At 42.6% G+C, this 22,772-nt stretch overlaps 1 protein-coding gene across 1 annotated transcript in view; it reads left to right on the top strand.

The window, feature by feature from the left end:
• Positions 1-22,772, top strand: part of CERK (ceramide kinase) — a 147,846-nt gene that overhangs the window by 7,698 nt on the left and 117,376 nt on the right. The gene's annotated exons all lie outside the window — the stretch shown is intronic.

Genomic DNA, 22,772 nt, shown 5'->3' on the forward strand with positions numbered 1-22,772 from the left:
AGGGTGGTCAGAGGTCCGGTTTTAGGCTGGACAGTTTGGCTTTCAGACTCACAGGGATGTCCTTTTGAACCGCTCACTCTCAGACAGCAGCAATATGTTGTCTGAGCCTGAGCTGCAGGGAGTAAGTCACCCTCCCTCCCACTCCTGCAGCTGCCAGAAGTTTACTTTTACCTTAATTTTTTCAATCCCTGTCTGCTGCGGAGTGGGAGGGGGCATGGCCTAACCAGGTTGGGGGCGTGGTTTAGTGTGACCTGGGGCAGGGTTTTTAAGTCCTTCTTTTGAGGGTGGCCTAAATGGCCACCCTACCTGTCCCCTGAACTGTAATCTCCACAGCACTCCGCTCCCTGTCGTCCACAGCGCCCTGCCCCTTTAACCCCTTTAGGACACAGCCTTATTTCATTATTTCACCTTAAGGACTTGGCCATTTTTTGCAAATCTGACCAGTGTCACTTTAAGTGGTGATAACTTTAAAACACTTTGACTTATCTAGGAGGCCATTCTGAGATTGTTTTTTGTCACATATTGTACTTCATGACACTGGTAAAATGAAGTAAAAATAAAATCATTTTTATTTATAAAAAAAATACCAAATTTACCAAAAATTAGTAAAAAATTTCCTAGTTTCAATTTCTCTACTTCTATAATACATAGTAATACCTACAAAAATAGTTATTACTTTACATTCCCCATATGTCTACTTCATGTTTGGATCAATTTGGGAATGATATTTTATTTTTGGGGGATGTTACAAGGCTTAGAAGTTTAGAAGCAAATCTTGAAATTTTTCAGAAATTTTCAAAAACCCACTTTTTAGGGACCAGTTCAGGTGTGAAGTCACTTTGTGAGGCTTACATAATATAAACCACCCACAACTGACCCCATTCTAGAAACTACACCCCTCAAGGTATTCAAAACTGATTTTACAAACGTCGTTAACCCTTTAGGTGTTCCACAAGAGTTAATGGCAAATGGTGATAAAATTTTGGCAAATTTTCCATTTTAATCCATTTTTTCCAGTAACAAAGCAAGGGTTAACAGCCAAACAAAATGCTATATTTTATTGCCCCGATTCTGTAGTTTGCAGAAACACCCCATATGTGGCCGTAAACTACTGTACAGGCACACAGTAGGGCGTAGAGGGAAAGGTGCATCGTATGGTTTTTGGAAGGCAGATTTTGCTGGACTGGTTTATTTATAACATGTCCCATTTGAAGCCCCCCTGATGCACCCCTAGAGTAGAAACTCCATAAAAGTGACCCCATCTAAGAAACTACACCCCTCAAGGTATTCAAATCAGATTTTTACAAACTTTGTTTACCCTTTAGGTGTTCCACAAGAATTAATGAAAAATAGAGATACAATTTCAAAATTTCACTTTTTGGGCAGATTTTCCATTTTAATATTTTTTTTGCAGTTACAAAGCAAGGTTTAACAGCCAAACAAAACTCAATATTTATGGCTCTGACTCTGTAGTTTACAGAAACACCCCATATGTGGTCGTAAACCGCTGTACGGGCACACGGCAGGGCGCAGAAGGAAACGAATGCCATACGGTTTTCGAAGGCAGATTTTGCTGGACCGGTTTTTTGACACCATGTCACATTTAAAGTCCCCCTGATGCACCTCCTAGAGTAGAAACTCCAAAAAAGTGACCCCATTTTACAAACTACGGGCTAGGGTGGCGGTATTGTTGGTACTAGTTTAGGGTACATATGATTTTTGGTTGCTCTATATTACACTTTTTGTGAGGCAAGGTAACAAGAAATAGCTGTTTTGGCACCGTTTTTTATTTTTTGTTATTTACAACATTCATCTGACAGGTTAGATCATGTAATATTTTTATAGAGCAGGTTGTCACGGACGCGGCGATACCTAATATGTATACTATTTTATTTATGTAAGTTTTACACAATGATTTCATTTTTGAAACAAAAAAATCATGTTTTAGGGTCTCCATAGTCTGAGAGCCATAGTTTTTTCAGTTTTTAGGCGATTATCTTGGGTACGGTATGATTTTTGTGGGATGAGATGATTGTTTGGCACTATTTTGGGGTGCATATGACTTTTTTTTGATCGCTTGCTACTACACTTTTTGTGATGTAAGGTGACAAAAAATTGCTTTTTTTACACTTCTTTATTTATTTATTTTTTACGGTATTCACCTGAAGGGTTAGGTCATGTGATATTTTTATAGAGCAGGTTATTACGGATGCGGCGATACCCAATATGTATACTTTTTTTATTTTATTTAAGTTTTACACAATTATTTCATTTTTGAAACAAAAAAAAATCATGTTTTAGTGTCTCCATATTCTGAGAGCCATAGTTTTTTCAGTTTTTGGGCGATTATCTTAGGTAGGGTCTCATTTTTTGCGGGATGAGGTGACGGTTTGATTGGTACTATTTTGGCGTACATACAACTTTTTTGATCACTTTTATTACCTTTTTTGGGAAGTAAGGTGGGCAAAATTTAAATTTTATCATAGTTTTTTATTTTTTTATGGCGTTCACCGTGCGGGTAAAGTAACATGACCGTTTTATAGATCAGGTCGTTACGGACGCGGTGATATCAAACATGTGTAGGGAATTTAATTATTTTAATTTTTAATCAGTGATAAATGTGTTTTTTGATTTTTACTTTTTTCACTTTTTTTTTTATACTTCTTTTTTTTTTTTTTACCCAGACCCACTTGGTTCTTGAAGATCCAGTGGGTCTGATGTCTGTATAGTACAGTACAGTACACTATATAGTGTACTGTATTTTCACTTTACAAAGTCTGATTAGACTTCTGCCTTTAGCAGAAGTCTAATCAGCACCATGGACAGCCTCTGATTAGTACCATGGACAGCCACACGCCTGTGAAGGCGTCCGGTTGCTATGGTAACCATCACTCGCTGCCACAGCAGAGCAGTGGCTCTCCCATCGGGGGCTGAAAAGGCACAGCAGCCCCCGATGGGAGATGGAGGGAGCTCCCTCCCTCTTAACCTCTTCCATACAGCGGTCCCTACGGACCGCGGCATGGAAGGGGTTAAACGCCTGACATCTGTGCCAGCACAGATGTCAGGTGTTTTAAGCAGAGTGTCAGCAATGTGCTGACACTCTGCAAACCGCTCGGCTATCCTGAGATGATCGCATGCCTGCCTGCCTCCCCAAGCACCGACCGCAGAGCCCGCCCTCCCTGCCGCACTACTGTAGTTTATACTAGTTCTGCCAAGTTTATAATATTATTATTATTATTATTATTATTTTTTTATTTTTTTTAACAAAACCGGTACAATTGAACAACCTATCAAGATTGAATGTGTGCAACACAACATGAATAAATACCAAAAACATAGACACACATACAATGTATTAGCAAATTTTATTACAAATCAATTAAATATTACATATCAAAAAATTATAAAAACTAGCAGCAATGTTGGAGGCATCTTACCTAGTATTGTGTAGTAGCTGCATTAGGACATTGGTTGGTTCATAAGATAGTGATTTTGGTACCAGTCTTTTTTACCATATTTACTGTCCTTTTTCTTTTGTGTCATTTTTCTGACCGAGTGGGTCCGAGGTGCACATCCTGTGTATCAGCACCTCCAACATTGCTGCTAGTTTTTTTTTATCATTTTTTGATATGTAATATTTAATTTGTAATAAAATTTTCTAATACATTATATGTGTGTCTTTGTTTTTGGTATTATTATTATTATTATTATAATTTTTTTTTTAAACAACATGGTTGTTTGAAGAGGGACAAGGTTTTGAAACTAATGGCTTCCAAAAGTCCTAAAAACATGATTTGCTCTTCATGGTTTACCTGCTCACAGTAGCAAGCAGTGTAATTGCAGCTCCTCTGTCTCATTCACTGCTATGGGACGGCTCCATCCTATTCACGTGAACAGTAAGGAGCTGTCTCATTGTAGTGAATGAGATGCTTAAATCTGCTCGCTGCTGCAGTGTCAACAGCGATCAGGTAAACAGTGAAGGTAAGGCAGTGCTCATAAGAGTGCTGCCTTCTCTTCAAACAGCAGATCTGATATTGATGACCTATCCTGAGGATAGTTCATCAATATAAAAAAACAGACAACCCCTTAGGGCGCCTCTTTCAGTGTGTATTATAGCCATTTTCTGATATGAATGCAGTATATCTCTATTCCATGCAGTGATTGTGTGACTGCAGTAATTAAAATAACGACAGCTGCCCACATTTGCTCGTGGATAATAGTAAGCTGCTCTGAAAATAGATGAGGAAGCTGAAGAACTTCTGTAGAGATGATACAGTTGTAAACCCATTATTCCTATTTTATAAAGCTTTATTTGTATATTTATATATGTCTCTTATGTAGATCTAATACCCAACACCTGCCTCTTCTGAAGGCTCTCTACCTCTTAACGGGTGACTGTACACATGACATGAGCGGTCTCGCTTTGAGGAAACCATTTGCTGTTTGTATTGACTGTAGCTAAACATTTGTAAAGTCAGATTACACTATAATAAGTCACAGTTGTAGATAATATTCCACCCACATCCACTTATAGACTATACGTGCTATAGGTCTCCTCACGCTGATTAAGGCGCTCTCCCCAAGGAGAGAGAGTACCCCCCTAATCCTGATTTAGACCTCACACCCAGTTAAGCCAGTACTCCACTCAGCACTGATGAGGGGCAATCGCTCAGAAACAGCTGTCTGCAGGCGCTGGCTTTAGTAATAAGAGGGTTGAACATTAAGTATAGGATAGCTGCCTTACAGCTAGTGGCATAAGGGCTCTTTCACGCGAGCGGATCCCGTGCGGGTAATCTGCTGTGTGAAAGAGAGCCAAGCCCCGTTCCGGACAGCAGAGACACGGAGCATTAACATGATTAGTAATTCTCCGTGCCTCTCTGTGACCTTTTTTTTCTACAAAATTACAGTGAGATAAAGTTGTCACCGTGATTTTGTAGTAAAAAGGTCACAGAGAGGCACAGAGCATTATCAATCATGTTAATGCTCGGTGTCTCTTCTGTCCGGAATGGGGCTTGGCTCTCTTTCACGCAGCAGATTACCCGCACGGTATCCGTTTGTGTGAAAGAGCCCTTAGAGGCAGAGCTTGCTAAAAGCTCATTTGCATCCCCTCTTTCCACCCACATCCAGTAAAGTCAGTTCATGTAAGGGTGGATTTACAAATTTAAGTTTTTATCTTGATAACAAAAAAAAGGCAAACAAAAACATAAAAGCTACATGTACCTTTCTGATGATAGCCAAATCATCGAACTAAATTTTCCTCTGTAATTCTGGGAAGGAACCTAACTGAAATTACTGAACCTGACAGGAGCCACCGTCCAGCAGTCCACTTTTTTGTACGTTTGACTCAATATGTCACCTAAGTCTGTTAATAAGTCTTGCTAGCTTTGATCTCCATTTCCTCTGGTCACTGACAAGAGATCTACAACAATTATCTGGCAAAAGGAACAATGCTGACAAATTAGTATTCGGCAGATCACCCAAAAGGGGAATACAACCCATGTGAACATAGTCCAAGGGTGGACCTACACGTTAGTTTCATCCAAACCTGACGATTTTGGCCAACCCTTCACTGTGTTTGGGGGTGTCTTGGCTTTTACATGTGGGGGGGGTGGGGGGGGGGGTGGAATTATGAATGGGGCTGTTGGATTTCAACATGCCTGATCCTATTATTCTTAAGAGAGAGAAGCCACCACTAGAGGTGTTTCACAGTGGCTTATTCCCCTCCCCTCATTGAGAACCCGGCCCAACTGAGCTTGTGTGGGGACAAGGAGGGAGGAACATTTGGTCAACAGCCATCTAAGACTAGTTTCACTTTAGCACTAGTGATCTGGCAGACTATTCTGGCACAGAACAGCCTGTCGGATCTCTCTGCATTTCGTCATTGCCGGAAGGTTGATAGATCCGCCGGCAAATATGCAGAGTTGGTCGGACAAAAAACTGCTCCTTGGAACAACCTTCTGGATCTCTAGTGTGAAATTTGCCTTCCTTGTACAGCTAGCCTAAGATGCTCATCTAGATTTCTACATGAAGTGCATCTTGGGTTAAGGTTTATGTAAATTGTCTAACTTTGCCTTTCTTTGGTCGTTGTTTCATACATTGGATGCATATGCTGGAATATGTCCTTGCATTGTGAAAAACCTTATAGAAGTTCTGAAAAAAGTCTGTGTGTAGCCTATTAATGATGCATGTAGATCTGGGAGCAGCACGGGCGAAGATGTCCATGCACTTCGCAAGATAATGTTGTCCTAAATTATGTATAGTTCTGCGCTCTGTTTGCTTAGAACAGCGGTAACGGTCTTTATAACCAGGCTGTTCTCCATGGCTGTGCATCCAGCAGGATGAGTCCTTCTCTCTGTAAACTCTGAACTTAGCTTGAACCCATATCGATTAGGCTGATAGCAGGTCGGATGTATAATTTCCTTACAAGTATTCTGTTAAATCAACTGACTGTCTAGAAAAATCCCAGTAAAATGTCCCTAGTGTCAGATGTGCATAAAGGGTCCTGGAGGTCCCTGAAAATCAATATCCCAGGGCTCAATTAATGATAAACACATTAGCGTTTCTTTCTCGTTTTATTATCTCTCTGCAGAAATGCAGAAAAAAAGTAGATTTCCACTTCTGTATGGTAACAGGAGGAAAAGGGTCAATGTGTCTGCTGTGTAAAGTGCAGCAGGCCAGGACTTGGCCATTAGGACTTTATTGTAGATGTCCTGAGATTATTCCATTAGCGTACTGGTTGGTGACTAGATTAGCTGTCTGTACAAACTGGTCCCTGCTGGGATTTAAATACTGCTTTGCTTATACTCTTAATTCTTCCCATAGTTCTTGCTTGTTCCCGTAGCAACTGTGGGCCTCCTAGGGTCGCCAACTGTCTATAAATTTAGTATTCACATAGTTGCCATCATTAGTTTTTTTTGTAGCAGTATGAAAAAAAAAAAAAAAAAAAAAAAAAGCCTTTCCAGTATATGCTGGAACCAGAATGAAAGCCACATGGCGGGTTAGGCTACTTTCACACTAGCGTTTTAGTTTTCCAGTATTGAGTACTGTCATAGGGGCTCAATACCGGAAAAAAGCGCTTCAGTTACATTTTGTCCCTATTGACAATGAATGGGGACAAAACTGAACAGAATGGAGTGCTCCAAAATGCATTCCGTTCCGTTTAGTTGCGTTCACATCCCGGAGAGCAAACCGCAACATGTTGTAGTTTGCTTTCCGTCCTTGGATGCGGAGCAAGACGGATCCGGCATGACCCCCAATGTAAGTCAATGAGGACGGACCGTTTTCTCTGACCTATTCTGCCACAATAGAAAACGGATCCATCCTCCATTGACTTTCAATGGAGTTCATGACTGATCCGTCTGGGCCATGTAAATACAAACGGATCTGTTCATAACAGATGTAGACTGTTGTATTATCAGTAACGGAAGCTTTTTTTTTGCTGAACCCTGCCGGATCCAGCAAAAAACGCTAGTGTGAAAGTAGCCTTATTCTGCATAGTAGTAAGAAAGCCATCTTGTCGAGTGCAGCACATTCATCCCCATCCATGAGCTGCTGATAGGAGGCCAGCTTGGTGTGTTTTATCTCCATACCAGAAACCAAGGTGCTACGAAGCTGGTCATTATATGCATTGTTCTGTGAAAGAATCCCTTGCCAGACATAGACAATAATGCTAAATCAAGTAAACACGTGGAGGACAATGCGGCTCTTGTATATTGTACTTTAGCCAGGCTGGCCTTAGTCAATCTGTACCTGCAAACACAGAATAGTAATCAAAAGCAACTCACTCGATAAGGGGTTATAACATGAATTAAAAAACAAATAAAACTATCTGTGCATCATTAAAGGGAATCTGTCACCTGCTTTTAGCATTTTAAGCTGTCACCATCGCTATGTTCACTAAAGTACCTTATTTCCTACAGTCTTCTTTTTACTTGATTTCGTTTTGTCCTTTTGATATAAAAGCCCTTTTTATGATATGCTAATGAGGGTCCAAGGTGCCCAGAGGGGCGTTTTTTTTCCCTCTCCGGTGCCCAGTGACGCCCCCCTGCAGTGCCCAAGAACGCCTCCTGATTCTGAAATAACCTCCCACAGCCCGGCAAACTGTTCCGCTCCCTCCCCACGTCATCGTCTACCTTCTAGAAATGCCCCGTCCTTCTTCCTGTCGGCGGCCAGGAAACTCGCGCAGGCACAGTACTGCCTGCGGCCTGCGTGATCATCAACCTCCTGAGGGCAACAGCCTCAAAAGTCTCACTGGGCATGCGCCGAGCCCAGTGATGTAACCTGAGCGCTGTTGCCCTGAGGAGGTTGATGATCGCGCAGGCGCAGGCCGCAGGCGGTACTGCTCCTGCGTGAGTTTTCTGGCCGCCGACAGGAAGAAGGACGGGGCATTTCTAGAAGGTAGACTATGACGTGGGGAGGGGGGATACTGGAAAATAGCTGAGCTCTGGCTAGGCCATTTCTGTCAGCCACGGCCGCGATTGTGTGGTGCGCTTCCCATTTCTTTGGGACTTCTGAAAATAGCACAGAACTCCGCTTGGCCATTTTCTTCACTCCCATAGAAATGAATGGAGGGCAGAGCTTCGTTTTAGAGATAGGTGCGGGTCCCAGTGGTGGAATCCACAACTATCAGACATTGGGGGCATATCCTAGTGATATGCCAGCAATGTATGACATAGGCCACATTCTTTAACTTTCTGTGAGTGGACAGCAGCTCGTCGCATGTGACCATCAAGCCCCTACATCTCCCAGGAATACATTGAAGTCAGCTCTTACTAAGGGCTCATGCACAACCGTGGTTGGGGTCCACATCCGATCCACATTTTCACTTTAAAGGGGCCGCAAAAGCTGCAAATGTATAGAGCACATCTTAGTCTTGTCCGCATTACGGACAAGTATAGGGCTGTTCTGTTAGGGGACAGCCGTTGCGTTCCGCAAAGTGCTTAATGCACACAGCAGGTATCTGTGTTTTGTGGATCAGCCATTTGCGGACCCTTAACCTGTACCCCCAGTTGTTGAAGTTCTGTTCTGTCTCCTCTGCATAGAAAATAGTTCCTCCCAAACAGCCCCAGTGACTCCATTATTAAAGAGGACTATAATATACAATATCTCCCAGATTTCTTTCCTTACAGTCTATTAGAAGTAGGGATGAATGAGAGGCATCTGGGCAGCTTCAATATGAGATCACTACACAGAAGAGAAATAAGGGAGCAGGTAAGTCTGAGTTCACATCACCGATTAGCTTTCCATTCTTCTGACCCTGATGGAACTGATGCAAACTGATGCTCAGTTTTTTTAAAGGGTTTCTGTCACCAGAATTAACCCTATTAAACGAGCTGACATTAGCGATGTGCTAATGTCAGCTGAACCTAACTAGCCTATTCCTACGTTTATCTATGCCCCCATTACACCAGAAATCTAACTTTTATAATATGCTAATTAGCCTCTAGGTGCAGGGGGGGGGGGGGAAACGTTGCCCCTGCTCCTTGAGGCTCAGTTTTCCTGCCTTTGGCCACGCCCTGCTACACTAGATTGACAGGGCCAGTCAGCGTTGGTCTCCTACTGCCGGCCCTGTGACCTGGGGAAATCTCGCGCCGTTAAGTATTCGGCGCAGGCGCAGTGAGGAAGCTGGCGAGCTCCCTTAATTCACTGCGCCTGCGCCGACTACTGAACGGGACGGCACAGGCGCGGGATTTACATGGCAGACAGGGCCTCAGGTAGGAGGCCAACGATGCCTGCCCCTGTCATTATAGTGTAGCAGGGTGTGGCCAGAGGCGGGAAAACTGAGCCTCAAGGAGCAGGGGCAACACCCCCCCCCCCTGCACCTAGAGGTTAATTAGCATATTATAAAAGTTATATTTCTGGAGTAACAGGGGCATAGATAAAAGTAGGAAACGACTAGTTAGGTTCAGCTGACATTAGCATTAGGGGGGCATATTTAGTTTTTAAGTTCAGCGATTTACTCCACTGTCCAATAGATAGTAGTAGTCCGGCTGGCCTACTTACCAGAGCTAGAGTAGTGTAGCAGAGTAACACGGCATCAAAACCGTGAACGTACCGCATGCAGCTTGCACCAAATAAAGGGATAGGCACTAATCAGTTAGCGCATGATATTACCTATGCCAGTGTTGGCGAACCTGTGGCACGGGTGCCAGAGGCGGAACTCGGAGCCCTCTCTGTGGGCACCCGCACCCTGGAAAAAGTCTATGGCACACTAATATGACTTAGATTTTTCCTGCCCTTCATCAGGGCAGGGCTCACTATGAACAGCACAGGCAGCGCACTGAGTGTAGCAGGCTATTATAGCTAAATGATAGAGTACATGGAAGATATACTATGTTTGACTGTAGAATTCAGGTTAAATTACCCTGTTGGCACTATGCGATAAATAAGTGGGCTTTGGGTTGAAGTTTGGGCACTCGGTCTCTAAAAGGTTGACCATCACTGACCTATGCGCTGTACATATAGTGAGATGAAGGATTTCAGCTCTAACAATTTAGCCTAACTGTAGGTGTAACTGCTAGTGGTATTAAGGCAGCAAACTGCCTGTAAGTGACAGGGGTGAGAGTGAGTGCACGTGCTCTCCCCCTTGACCAAAGAGCAATTTTTGATTGTACAGAGGAGTGATCACTGTATTTTTAACCTTTTTCTTTTGGTTCGTTAATTAAAATTAAACATAATAAAGGTTCAAAGCACATATTTTAACCCAAATTAAAAATAAAAGTGAAGTATTAAAATTTTCACCTGGGGCAAGACGGGTTCAACGCCTGCTTAGGCATTTGTAAATAAATTATTTGATAAACCTTACCCAGGGTAGGTCCCGATTTGATTAATAGATAAAAGTAGGAAACAACTAGTTAGGTTCAGCTGACATTAGCACATCGCTAATGTCAGCTAGTTTAATAGGGTTAATTCTGGTGACAGAAACCCTTTAATTTTTCTATTCTTCCAAAGGGTGAAAAGAACGGAAAGCTAAACGGTGATGTGAACCAACAGATTATCTGACCAATTTCTGTCCAATCAGACTAATAGTTGGTGTGTATAACAAATAATCTGTTTATGTAAATGTCCATCTGACCAATGATTAGTCAGAAGATCTGTCGGATATCTGTTGGTGTAATACAGGCTAGTTTCACTCCTGCACTGCCGGGTGCAACCGGAATGCCTGCCGGCCCCATTAACTATAATGGGGTCTTTCAGAGATCTGGGCACAATCCGGCAAATGCCCAGGATCGGCCAGCCGAAAGCCACTGCTTGGCGGATCACAGTGCCGCAGTTGTGAAAGTAGCCTAAGTTACTAATTATGTCAGTAAATGCTGGTGGAAGTGGACCAGAATTTTAGCCAGAAGACGTAACAGGGGGTGCTGCCAGAGAGGAGCATGCGCACACACCGATGTAATATTTTTCTGGAGCTTTTCCTACCAGGTATATCACAGCACTGCACCAAGCCTCTGCCACTGCTGCTGGATTGCAGGGTGGTTGTAACCATGGAAACGAGCAGTGTGTAATGTGATGGAAAAACGAATGAAGCCAGCAAAGGAGGCAACATGGACAATCACAATACATCAGTACATGCCTTTTATTAAAGGGGTTCTCCAGGAATTAAGAAAATGAAAATACTTAAATATTACTTTATTATAAATACTAGACATTAAGCCCGTTACAATAACGGGCGCTAGAACAGTAGTGCATAAACATTAGTAGGAACAGTGTATATTAAATGGCAAGGGGGCGGCTGGCACTGTGACTGGTGGGACTGAGACTGCTGGCACTGTGCAGCTCTGTGATGCACAGACTAATGACGGTGCTCCGACGTGGAGAGCACACCATAACCTGCGAGTGGCGGTTGTAACTGGCCGGCGCGCAGGTGTGGGCAGCTTGTGGAGCGCCATGTGGTGATTGCTCGCCGCACATGCGCAGTCAAAAGATGGCTGAGACCTCCCCGTGTGATTGGTCGGCGCGTTAGTGTAGGCAGCGCGGTTGCGTGTGGGGTGGCGGAGATTGGGCACAGTGCTGGTGTGGGCTGATTGGTCGGCGCACCGCGCGTGCACAGTTTTAATTATCGGCACACGCACGGACAAGGCGCACGCACACAGGCTTTTATTATTATGAATGATGGGGGCTGGAGTGTAATATGTGTATAATGATGGGGTTTGGAGTATAATATGTATATAATAATGGGGGGGTGTAATATGTATATAATGATGGGGGTTGGAGTGTAATATGTATACAATGATGGTATTTGGAGTGTAATACGTGTGTAATGCTGTGATCAGTCTCCGGTATTGTACACCGATATAAGGTTGTCCGTTGAAGGACAAGCTGCGGCAGGCAGCGGTTGAGGCGGCTGCAGAGGAAGCCGGAGGGGGAGGAGGAGGCACGGCGGTGCTGGGCACAGCAGCGGGCTGGCGCACAGTTGTGGGCAGTGCGGGCGGTGTGTCCTGATTGGTCACCGCGTATGCCCAGTTTAAAAATCGGCGCGCATACACACAGGGCTTTTATTATGTAGGATAGGCCAGCACTACAGAGAACCAATGTGCCACACAGTGCCAGCTACACCACATCATTACAGTATGCCAGTACCTGCAGGGAGGATAGTGGCCCTGCACTGACCGCATCCTCTCAGGACCTGACAACTGCCAACTACTACTTTGTAAGATGCAGTACTCAGGAGTACTCCTGTACTGTACTACAACGGAGCCAAATACTGACACACGTGGGTGGTATCATGGCAGTATGCTATGTATATAGTGTGATGTATTGTGTGTGTTATATCTGGTCATTGTGTGGTATATATAGTTTGTATATAAGGTGTACACGGCCGCACTGCCCACACCTGCGCGTCGGCCCGCTGCTTTGCCCAGCTCCGCTGTGCCTCCTCCTCCCCCTCTGGCTTCCTCTGCAGCCGCCCTACACCTTAGGATCCTGGCCATGTAACCGCCTGCCGCAGCGTCTTGGATATCCAGGTGCCAATAATTGCCCCATCCATTTGTATCTGCGCCCATGATGATACCTGTACCAATCGCCAAAGCTGTCTATTTCACCCTTCAGGTGCCCTCCTTCTGCAGTGACACATTGCCATTGTCCCCCCATGGTCAGGACACAGGGGGTGGAGGAGGAACGGACGCGCGGCTCCATGCTTTTTCCCCGTTGCAGGGTGACAGTGGCAGCGGAGAGAGAGAGCATCAGTGAGGCGGCACACAATACAGGAGGAAGGAAGGGAAAATGTTGCGCTCATCAATGCCAGTCTGCTCTGCACGCAGGCTCTGGGGCTGACAATAGCGAGGTGCCCGCTGGACAACACTGACGTCTCCTCCGCCCGATGCCGGCTCCGCTCTGAGGCTGCTCACCCAGGGCACCCCTATTCTTCTCACTGGTGGACGCACAGCACACCTCCGGCAGGAAACTTTACCGCTGCCGCACCTGAGGGGTTAACTCCCCAGTATTAAAAACATTGGTGGCGCAGTGTGCCCTTCTACCCCCCCTCCCCAGTATTAAATACATTGGTGGCGCAGTGCGCCCTTCTCCCCCCAGTATTAAAAACATTAGTGGCAGTGGCCACAGGGTCCCCTCCCCTCCTCCTAATTGGTGGCAGTGGCAACTTCTGATCGGAGCCCCAGCAGTGTAATCCTTGGGCTCCGATCGGTTACCATGGCAGCCAGGACGCTACTGAAGCCCTGGCCGTCATGGTAATCTCCCAGCTACTGTGTGTACTACGCACAGGGCAGCAGTGAGAGTGTGAAGTCCTATTCACCCCAATAGAGCTCTATTAGGGTGAATAGGACAAAAGATCTCAGGTTCTAGCCCCTAAGGGGGAAAATAGTTAATAAATAGTAAAAAAAAAAAAGGAAAAAAAAACACCAAAATATTAAGTATAAATCACCCCCTTTCCCAATTTTTTATATAAAATATATAAACAATAAATAAACATATCACATATTGCCACGTCCGAAAAGTCCAAACTATTAAAAAAAAAATCAAAAAATCACCTATGCGGTGAACGCCAGAACAGGAAAAAAAACCGAACAAAAAAAAACTGCGCGATTCGCCATTTTTTTGTCACCTTGTTCCCCCAAAAAACGTATCGGACTGTTCGATTATGAGCTGGACGTTTCATAAAATGCGGAATGCACACAGCTTTCTTTGGTGTTTTTTTTCGCATGGTATCGAGTATTGCAATACTTTTTTATGGTATCAAAACCAAATCAAAATTTTGGTATTGAAACAACCCTAGTCGGGGCACATTGCAGTTGTCAGAAGGAAAGGAGCGCCATATGGATTTTGGAAGCAGATTTTGCTAGAATGGTTTTTGAGCACCATTTTGTTTTTGAAGAGACCCTGACATACCCCTACAATGGAAACCCTAAAAAAGTGACCCCATTTTGGAAACTACACCCCTTATAGAATTAATTAAGGAGTGTACTGAGCACTTTGACCCATAAGCGTTTTACGGAATTTGGAAAAACTTGGCTGTGAAAATGATTATTTATTCCAATATAATGTTGCAACAGGAGAAAAGGCACCCCATAATTTGTTACCCATTTTCTCCTGAATACGGCAACACCCCATATGTGGTTGTAAACTGCTGTTGCGTCACATGGCAGGACTCCGAACGGAAGGAGCGCCACATGGCTTTTGCAACGCAGATTTTGATAGATTGGTTTACAGGCACCATTGGTTTATTTTTTTTAAGCGATTGTCTTATGTGGGGGTTAATTTTTTGCGGGATAAGATGACGTTTTAATTGGAACCATTTTGGGGTACATATGACTATTTGATCACTCCATATTAAGCATTTTGTAAGGCTTGGTGACAAATAATGACTGTTTTGTCATAGTTTTTATTTGTATTTTTTTTTTATTATAGCATTTACTTGAGGGGACATATCATGTGATAATTTTTATAGAGCCGGTCAATCCGCATCTGGAGGGAGCCTGCATCTCAAGAGTACTTCGGACTCCTAGCATCGTGCCATTTTACAAAAGGCAGACCTTCACACATAAGTGACATGCCGATTTAATCAGCATCACGGCTCCGAGAAGACGGCATAAATGGGCTGAAAGCTTCCCTTTAATTGTTAAGAAACCCCCTATTATATTCAGATTCATAGCTCCAAGGGCTGAGTTGCTATTTAAGTCCTGTGTGATACAGAAGGGTTAGAAGGTGATCCTAATGCTACCTGGAAGCAATGTCTGGTTTATTTCTGTGTGTAGATTTTTACCTTCATTTCTAAAATAGATTGGAGGGGGAAGAACTGACTCATTAACTATATCTGTCTCTGGAGGATGGTATTGTTATGCAGTATTCATACATTATGGTAATGATTAATGAATAATTTACAGCAGAGACAGTGATAAATCTTACGTTGCATAGCAATTAAAACTTCAGCTTTTACTGTGTCAAATATTACAGTACAGTCGTAGTTTTACTATCCTCTGGGTATATTATGTGTTCTGCTCAGAAAAAATTCTGTAAATATGTCTGGTTTACAACGTTTAGTGTATATATATATATATATATATCAATAAAGAAGGGTGTATATATATATATATATATATATATATATATATATATATATGTATGTTCCGCCATCACTCAAAAATGCAACCATCGATTTCAACGAAACTTGGTATACACATCCTTTGCTACCTGGAAAGAAATCTTGTGGGGGTCTCAGCTCTCTAGGACGTACCGTTCCTGAGATATTCCCCAAAAATTACCTGCATTAGCCAATACAAACCTGCAAGTCTTTCTCTTATCCCAACTGCCTTATACACGGTCACATGTCCCTTATCAGCCAATAGACGCTCGCAGGACCTTAGTCTCCACATACACAGTTTTACTCCAGGTTTCCATAATAACCCAGCCATTTTTCTTCACTGCTGTAGGTCAGCTTTAGGCTAGGGCTACACGACGACAATAAGTCGCACAACTACACTGCTACATGTCGCGCGACAATTTTTATAATGATAGTCTATGGTGTTGCACTGTGACATGCTGTGACTGCGACGTGACAGTCGCAGAAAAATTCATCTCGGATGGATTTTTTGCAACTGTCGTGTCGCAGTCGCAGCATGTCACATGTCGTAGTGCAACACCATAGCCAATCATTATAAAAATTGTTGAGACAAAATGTTGTGTGACACGTCGTCGTGTAGCCCTAGCATTTAAAGGGGCAGGGCGCTGTGGAGGTCACTGTTAAGGGGGCAGGGGCCACTATTAAAGGGGCAGCTGGTGTGGAGGTCACTGTTATGGCAGCAGGGTACTGTGGAGGTCTCTGCTAAGGGGGCGGGCCCCTGAGGAGGTCACTGTCAAGGGAGTGGGGTGCTGTGAAACTCACTGTTAAAGGGGAGGACTGCTGTGAAGGTCAAAGTTAAGGGGATGGGCTGCTGTGGAGGTCCCATTTTTAAAGTGGCACTGTTGGGGGGGGGGAGGTCAGTGTTAAGGGGGTGGGGGACTGTAGAGTTCACTGTTATGGGGGATACTGTTGATCTTTTAACAACACACAAACATTAAATGAAATAGCAGAAATATACCCGTAGAAGCGGGTCCTTCTGCATATATATATATATATATATATATATATATATATATATATATATATATACACACACACAGGATATAAAAAGTCTACACACCCCTGTTAAAATGTCAGGTTTCTGTGATGTAAAAAAAATGGAGGGAGGTGAAGAGGGAAGAAAAAAAAAAAAAAAAAGTTGCATAAGTGTGCACACCCTTAAACTAATACTTTGTTGAATCACCTTTTGATTTTATTCACTCAGTCTTTTTGAGTATGAGTCTATCAGCATGGCACATTTTGACTTGGCAAGATTTGCCCACTCTTCTTTGCAAAAACACTCCAAATCTGTCAGATTGTGAGGGTATCTCCTGTGCACAGCCCTCTTCAGATCACCTCACAGATTTTCAATCGGATTCAGGTCTGGGCTCTGGCTGGGCCATTCCGAAACTTTAATCTTCTACTGGTGAAGCCATTCCTTTTGTTGATTTGGATGTATGCTTTGGGTCGTTGTCATGCTGAAAGATGAAGTTCCTCTTCATGTTCAGCTTTCTAGCAGAAGCCTGAAGTTTTTGTGCCAATATTGACTGGTATTTGGAACTGTTGATAATTCTTCTAGCTTAACTAAGGCCCCAGTTCCAGCAGAAGAAAAACAGCCCCAAAGCATGATGCTTTCACCACCATGCCTCACTGTGGGTATGGTGTTCTTTTGGTGATGTGCAGTGTTTTTGTGCCAAACATATCTTTTGGAATTATGGCCAAAAAGTTCAACCTTGGTTTCATCAGACCATAACACCTTTTTCCACATGCTTTTGGGAGACTTCAGATGTGTTTTAGCAAAATATAGCCTGGCTTGGATGTTTTTCTTCGTAAGAAAAGGCTTTAGTCTTGCCACTCTACCCCATAGCCCAGACATAGAAGAATACGGGAGATTGTTGTCACATGTACCACACAGCCAGTACCTGCCAGATATTCCTGCAGCTCCTTTAATGTTGTTGTAGGCCTCTTGGTAGCCTCCCAGACTTCTCGTCTTTTCATCAATTTTGGAGGGACGTCCAGTTCTTTGTAATGTCACTGTTGTGCAATGTTTTCTCCACTTGATGATGACTGTCTTCACTGTGTTCCATGGTATATCTAATGCCTTGGAAATTCTTTTGTACCCTTCTCCTGACTGATGCCTTTTAACAATGAGATCCCTCTGATGTTTTGGAAGCTCTCTGTGGACCATGGCTTTTGCTGTTGGATGCGACTAGGAAAATTTCAGGAAAGACCAACTAGAGCAGCTGAACTTTATTTGGGTTAATCAGAGGCACTTTAAATGATGGCAGGTGTATTCTGACTCCTATTTACCATGATTTTGAAGGTGATTGCATAATTCTGAACACAGCTACATCCCCAGTTATAAGAGGGTGTGCACACTTATGCAACCACATATATTTATTTATTTTTTGTTCCCTGCACCATGCTTGACTGTAGGCTAGACACACTTGTCTTTGTACTCCTCACCTGGTTGCCACCACATACGCTTGACACTATATGAACCAAATAAGTTTATCTTGGTCTCATCAGACCACAGGACATGGTTCCAGTAATCCATGTCTTTAGCCTGCTTGTCTTCAGCCAACTATTTGCGGACTTTCCTGTGCATCATCATTAGAAGAGGCTTCCTTCTGGGACGACAGCCATGCAGACCAATTTGATGGTGTGTGTGGCGTATGGTCTGAGCACTGACAGGCTGAATCCCCCACCCCTTTAACCTCTGCAGCAATGCTGGCTGCGCTCATACGTGAATTTTGAAAAGACAACTTCTGTATATGACGCTGAGCATGTGCACTCAACTTCTTTGGTCGACCATGGCGAGGCCTGTTCTAAGTGGAACCTGTCTTGTTAAACCGCTGTATGGTCTTGGGCACCGTGCTGCAGCTCAGTTTCAGGGTGTTGGCAATCTTCTTATAGCCTAGGCCATCTTTATGTAGAACAACAATTATTTTTCTCAGATCCTCCGAGAGTTCTTTGCCATGAGGTGCCATGTTAAACTTCCAGTGACCAGTGTGAGAGTGATGACACCAAATGTACCACATCTGCTCCCCATTCACAGCAGAGACCTTGTAACACTAACAAGTAACATGACATCAGGGAGGAAAAATGGCTAATTGGGCATAAATTTGGCCATTTTCACTTAGGGGTGTACTCACTTTTGTTGCCAGCAGTTTAGACATTAATGACTGTGTTAAGTTATTTTGAGGGCACACCCTATTTACACTGCTATACAAGCTGTACACTGACTACTTTACATTGTATCAAAATGTCATATCTTCAGTGTTGTCCCATGAAAAGATATAATAAAATATTTAAAGAAAGCAATAATTGACAAAAAGAATTTAAATCACTAAAACAGGAGGGTTGCGAGGAAGCACTGAAAAGCTATAAGGAAAAAAATAGAATATGTCAAAAACAAATAAAAGCAGCCGAACTAGAGACCGAGAGATTAATTGCCAAGGAGAGCAAAACTAACCCTAAAATGTTCTTCAATTATATAAATGGTAAAAAGTATATATCTGAATGTGTCGGTCCTTTACAGAGTAATGAGGGGGGAGTTGCAGAGAGTGATGAGGAGAAAGCAAAGCTATTAAATATTTTTTTTGTCCACTGTATTCACTGAAGAAAATAAACTGTCGGATGAAATGCAGTATGTGAAAGTTAATTCCCCATTAAAAGTGCCCTGTCTGACCTAGGAAGCGACGTCTTGAAAAGTTTAAAATAGACAAATCTCCAGGACCAGATGGCATACACCCCTGTATCCTAAGAGAATTAAGTAATGTCATAGCCAGACCCTTATTTCGGATATATTTAAGGACTCTATACTGACAGAGAGTGTTCCACAGGACTGGCGCTTAGAAAATGTGGTGCCAATATTCAAAATGGGGTCAAAAACAGAGCCCGGAAATTATAGGCCGGTAAGTTTAAACTGGGTAAACTGTTTGAAGGTTTTCTAAGAGATGCTATCTTGGAGTACCTCAATAAAAAAAAAAAAAAGCAAATAACGCCATATCAGCATGGCTTCATGAGGAATCGGTCATGTCAAACTATAATTTAATCAGTGTCTATGAGTAGGTAAGTTCTAGACTTGACAGCTGCAAATCAATGGCTGTCGTATACCTGGCCTTCTCCAAAGCATTTGACACTGTACCACATAAAAGGTTAGTATATCAAATGAGAATGCTTGGACTGGGAGAAAATGTCTGTATGTGGGTAAGTACCTGGCTCAATGATAGAAAACAGAGGGTCGTTATTAATGGTACACACTCAGATTGGGTCAATGTCACTAGTGGGGTACCTCAGGGGTCAGTACTGGGCCCTATTCTCTTCAATATATTTATTAATGATCTTGTAGAAGGCTTGCATAGTAAAATATAATTTTTTGCAGATTACACTGTGTAAAGTAATTAACACGGAAGAGGACAGTATACGGCTACAAAGGGATCTGGATAGATAGATTGGAGTCTTGGGCAGAGAAGTGGCAGTTGAGGTTTAACACTGACAAATGTAAGGTTATGCACATGGGAAGGAATAATGCAAGTCACCCGTACATACTAAATGATAAAACACTGGATAACACTGACATGGAAAAGGACCTAGGAATTTTAGTGAACAGCAAACTAAGCTGTAAAAACCAGTGTCAGGCAGCTGCTGCAAAGGCCAATAAGATAATGGGTTGCTAAAAAAGGGGCATAGATGCCCGTGATGAGAACAAACCCCTACCACTTTACAATTCACTAGTCAGACCACACATAGAGTACTGTGTATAGTTCTGGGCTCCTGTGAACAAGGCAGACGTAGCAGAGCTAGAGAGGGTTCAGAGGAGGGCAACTAAAGTAATAACTGAAATAGGGGTACTACATTACAACTGAGGGGAGATCTAATTACTATGTATAAATATATCAGGGGTCAGTACAGAGATCTTTCCCATCATCTATTTATCCCCAGGGCTGTGACTGTGACAAGGGGACATCCTCTGCGTCTGGAGGAAAGAAGGTTTGTACACAAACATAGAAGAGGATTCTTTATGGTAAGTGCAGTGAGACTATGGAACTCTCTGCCTGAGATGGTGGTGATGGTGAGTTCACTAAAAGAGGGGCCTGGATGTATTTCTGGAGTGTAATAATATTACACGCTATAGCTACTAGAGAGGGGTCGTTGATCCAGGGAGTTATCTGATTGCCTGATTGGAGTCGGGAAGGAATTTTTCCCCCTTCACTCCTTCAAGACCAAGCTAGTTTTTACCTTCAGGGCCAGGCCATTTTTAGCAAATCTGACCAGTGTCACTTTATGTGGTAATAACTTTAAAACGCTTTTACTTATCCAGGCCATTCTGAGATTGTTTTCTCGTCACATATTGTACTTCATGACAGTGGTAAAATTGAGTCAAAAAATTTCATTTTTATTTATAAAAAAATACCAAATTTACCAAACATTTTTTAAAATAGCAAATTTACAAATTTCAATTTCTCGACTCTTATAAAAAACTGTAATACCTCCAAAAATGGTTATTAATTTACATTTCTCATATGTCTACTTCATGTTTAGATCATTTTGCGAATGCCATTTTATTTTTTGGGGACGTTAGAAGGCTTAGAAGTTTAGAAGCAAATCTTGAAATTTTTCCGAAAATTTCCAAAACCCACTTTTTAAGGACCAGTTCAGGTCTGAAGTCAAAAGTCACTTTGTGAGGCTTACATAATAGAAACCACTCCAAAATGACCCCAGATTTGACTAACTTTGTTAACCCTTTAGGTGTTCCACAAGAATTAAAGGAAAATGGAGATGAAATTTCAGAATTTCACTTTTTTGGCAGATTTTCCATTTTAATACATTTTTTCCAGTAACCAAGCAAGGGTAAACAGCCAAACAAAACTCAATATTTATTAGTCTGATTCTGTAGATTACAGAAACACCCCATTTGTGATCGTAAACTGCTGTACGGGCACACGGCAGGGGGCAGAAGGAAAGGAACACCATATGGTTTTTGGAGGGCCATGTCACATTTGAAGACCCTCTGATGCACACCTCGAGTAGAAACTCCAAAATATGACACCATTTTGGAAACTACAGAATAAGGTGGCAGTTTTGTTGGTACTATTTTAGGGTACATATGATTTTTGGTTGCTCTATTACACTTTTTGTGAGGCAAGGTAACAAAAAATAGCTGTTTTGGCACCATTTTTATTTTTTGTTATTTACAATGTTCATCTGACAGGTTAGATCATAAGCTATTTTTATAGAGCAGGTTGTTACGGATGCGACAATACCGAATATGACTACTTGTTTTGGTTGTTTCAGTTTTACATAACAGCATTTTATTTGAAAAAAAAATTTTTTTTAGTGTCTCCACAGTCTGAATGCCGTAGTTTTATTTATTTTTTTGGGCAACTGTCTTATGTAGGGTCTCATTTTTTGCGGGATGAGATGACTGATTTGTATGATTTTGGGGTGTGTATGACTTTTTTATCGTTTGGCATTACACTTTTTGTGTTGTAAGGTGACAAAAAATTGCTTTTTTACCACCATAATTTATTTTTTATTTTTTTACGGTGTTCACCTGAGGGGTTAACGCATGTTATTTTTATAGAGCAGGTAGTTACGGATGTGGCAATACCTAATATGTCTACTTTTTTTTATTTATTAAAGTTTCATACACTAATATTTTTGAAACAAAAAGTCATGTTTTAGTGTCTTCATAGTCTGAGAGACAGTTTTTTTTTTTTGGGCGATTGTTTAAGGGAGCATTCACACGACCGTGTTGGTTTTGCGGTCTGCAAATCACGGATCCGTGTGTTCCGTAGGTCTTCAGTTATCTTTCCGTTTCCGTTCCGCAAGTCCATATAATACGGACGTGGTGCTTCCGTGTGTCATCCGTTTTTCACGGTCCGCAAAAAACTGAAATGGGGTTTCCTAGAATGTTTTCAGTCCAGGGGTCCGCAAAAAACGGATGACATACGGATGCATTTCCGTGTGCTATCCGTTTTTTACAGACCCAATGACTTTCTTTGGGGCCACGGACCGCAATTTGCGGCCAAGTATAGCACATGTTCTAAAATAAAAGGAACGGACACATGGAACGGACAGCACACGGATGACAATGAAAGGCATTCCGCAATTTTTGCGGACCCATAAAAATGAATGTGTCCGTGCATTGTCCGCAAAAATACGGTCGTTTGAATGCTCCCTTAGGTAGCGGCTCATTTTTGGCGGGATGATC

This window comes from Bufo bufo, chromosome 1 (assembly GCF_905171765.1).
Source record: "Bufo bufo chromosome 1, aBufBuf1.1, whole genome shotgun sequence".
NCBI lineage: Eukaryota > Metazoa > Chordata > Amphibia > Anura > Bufonidae > Bufo > Bufo bufo.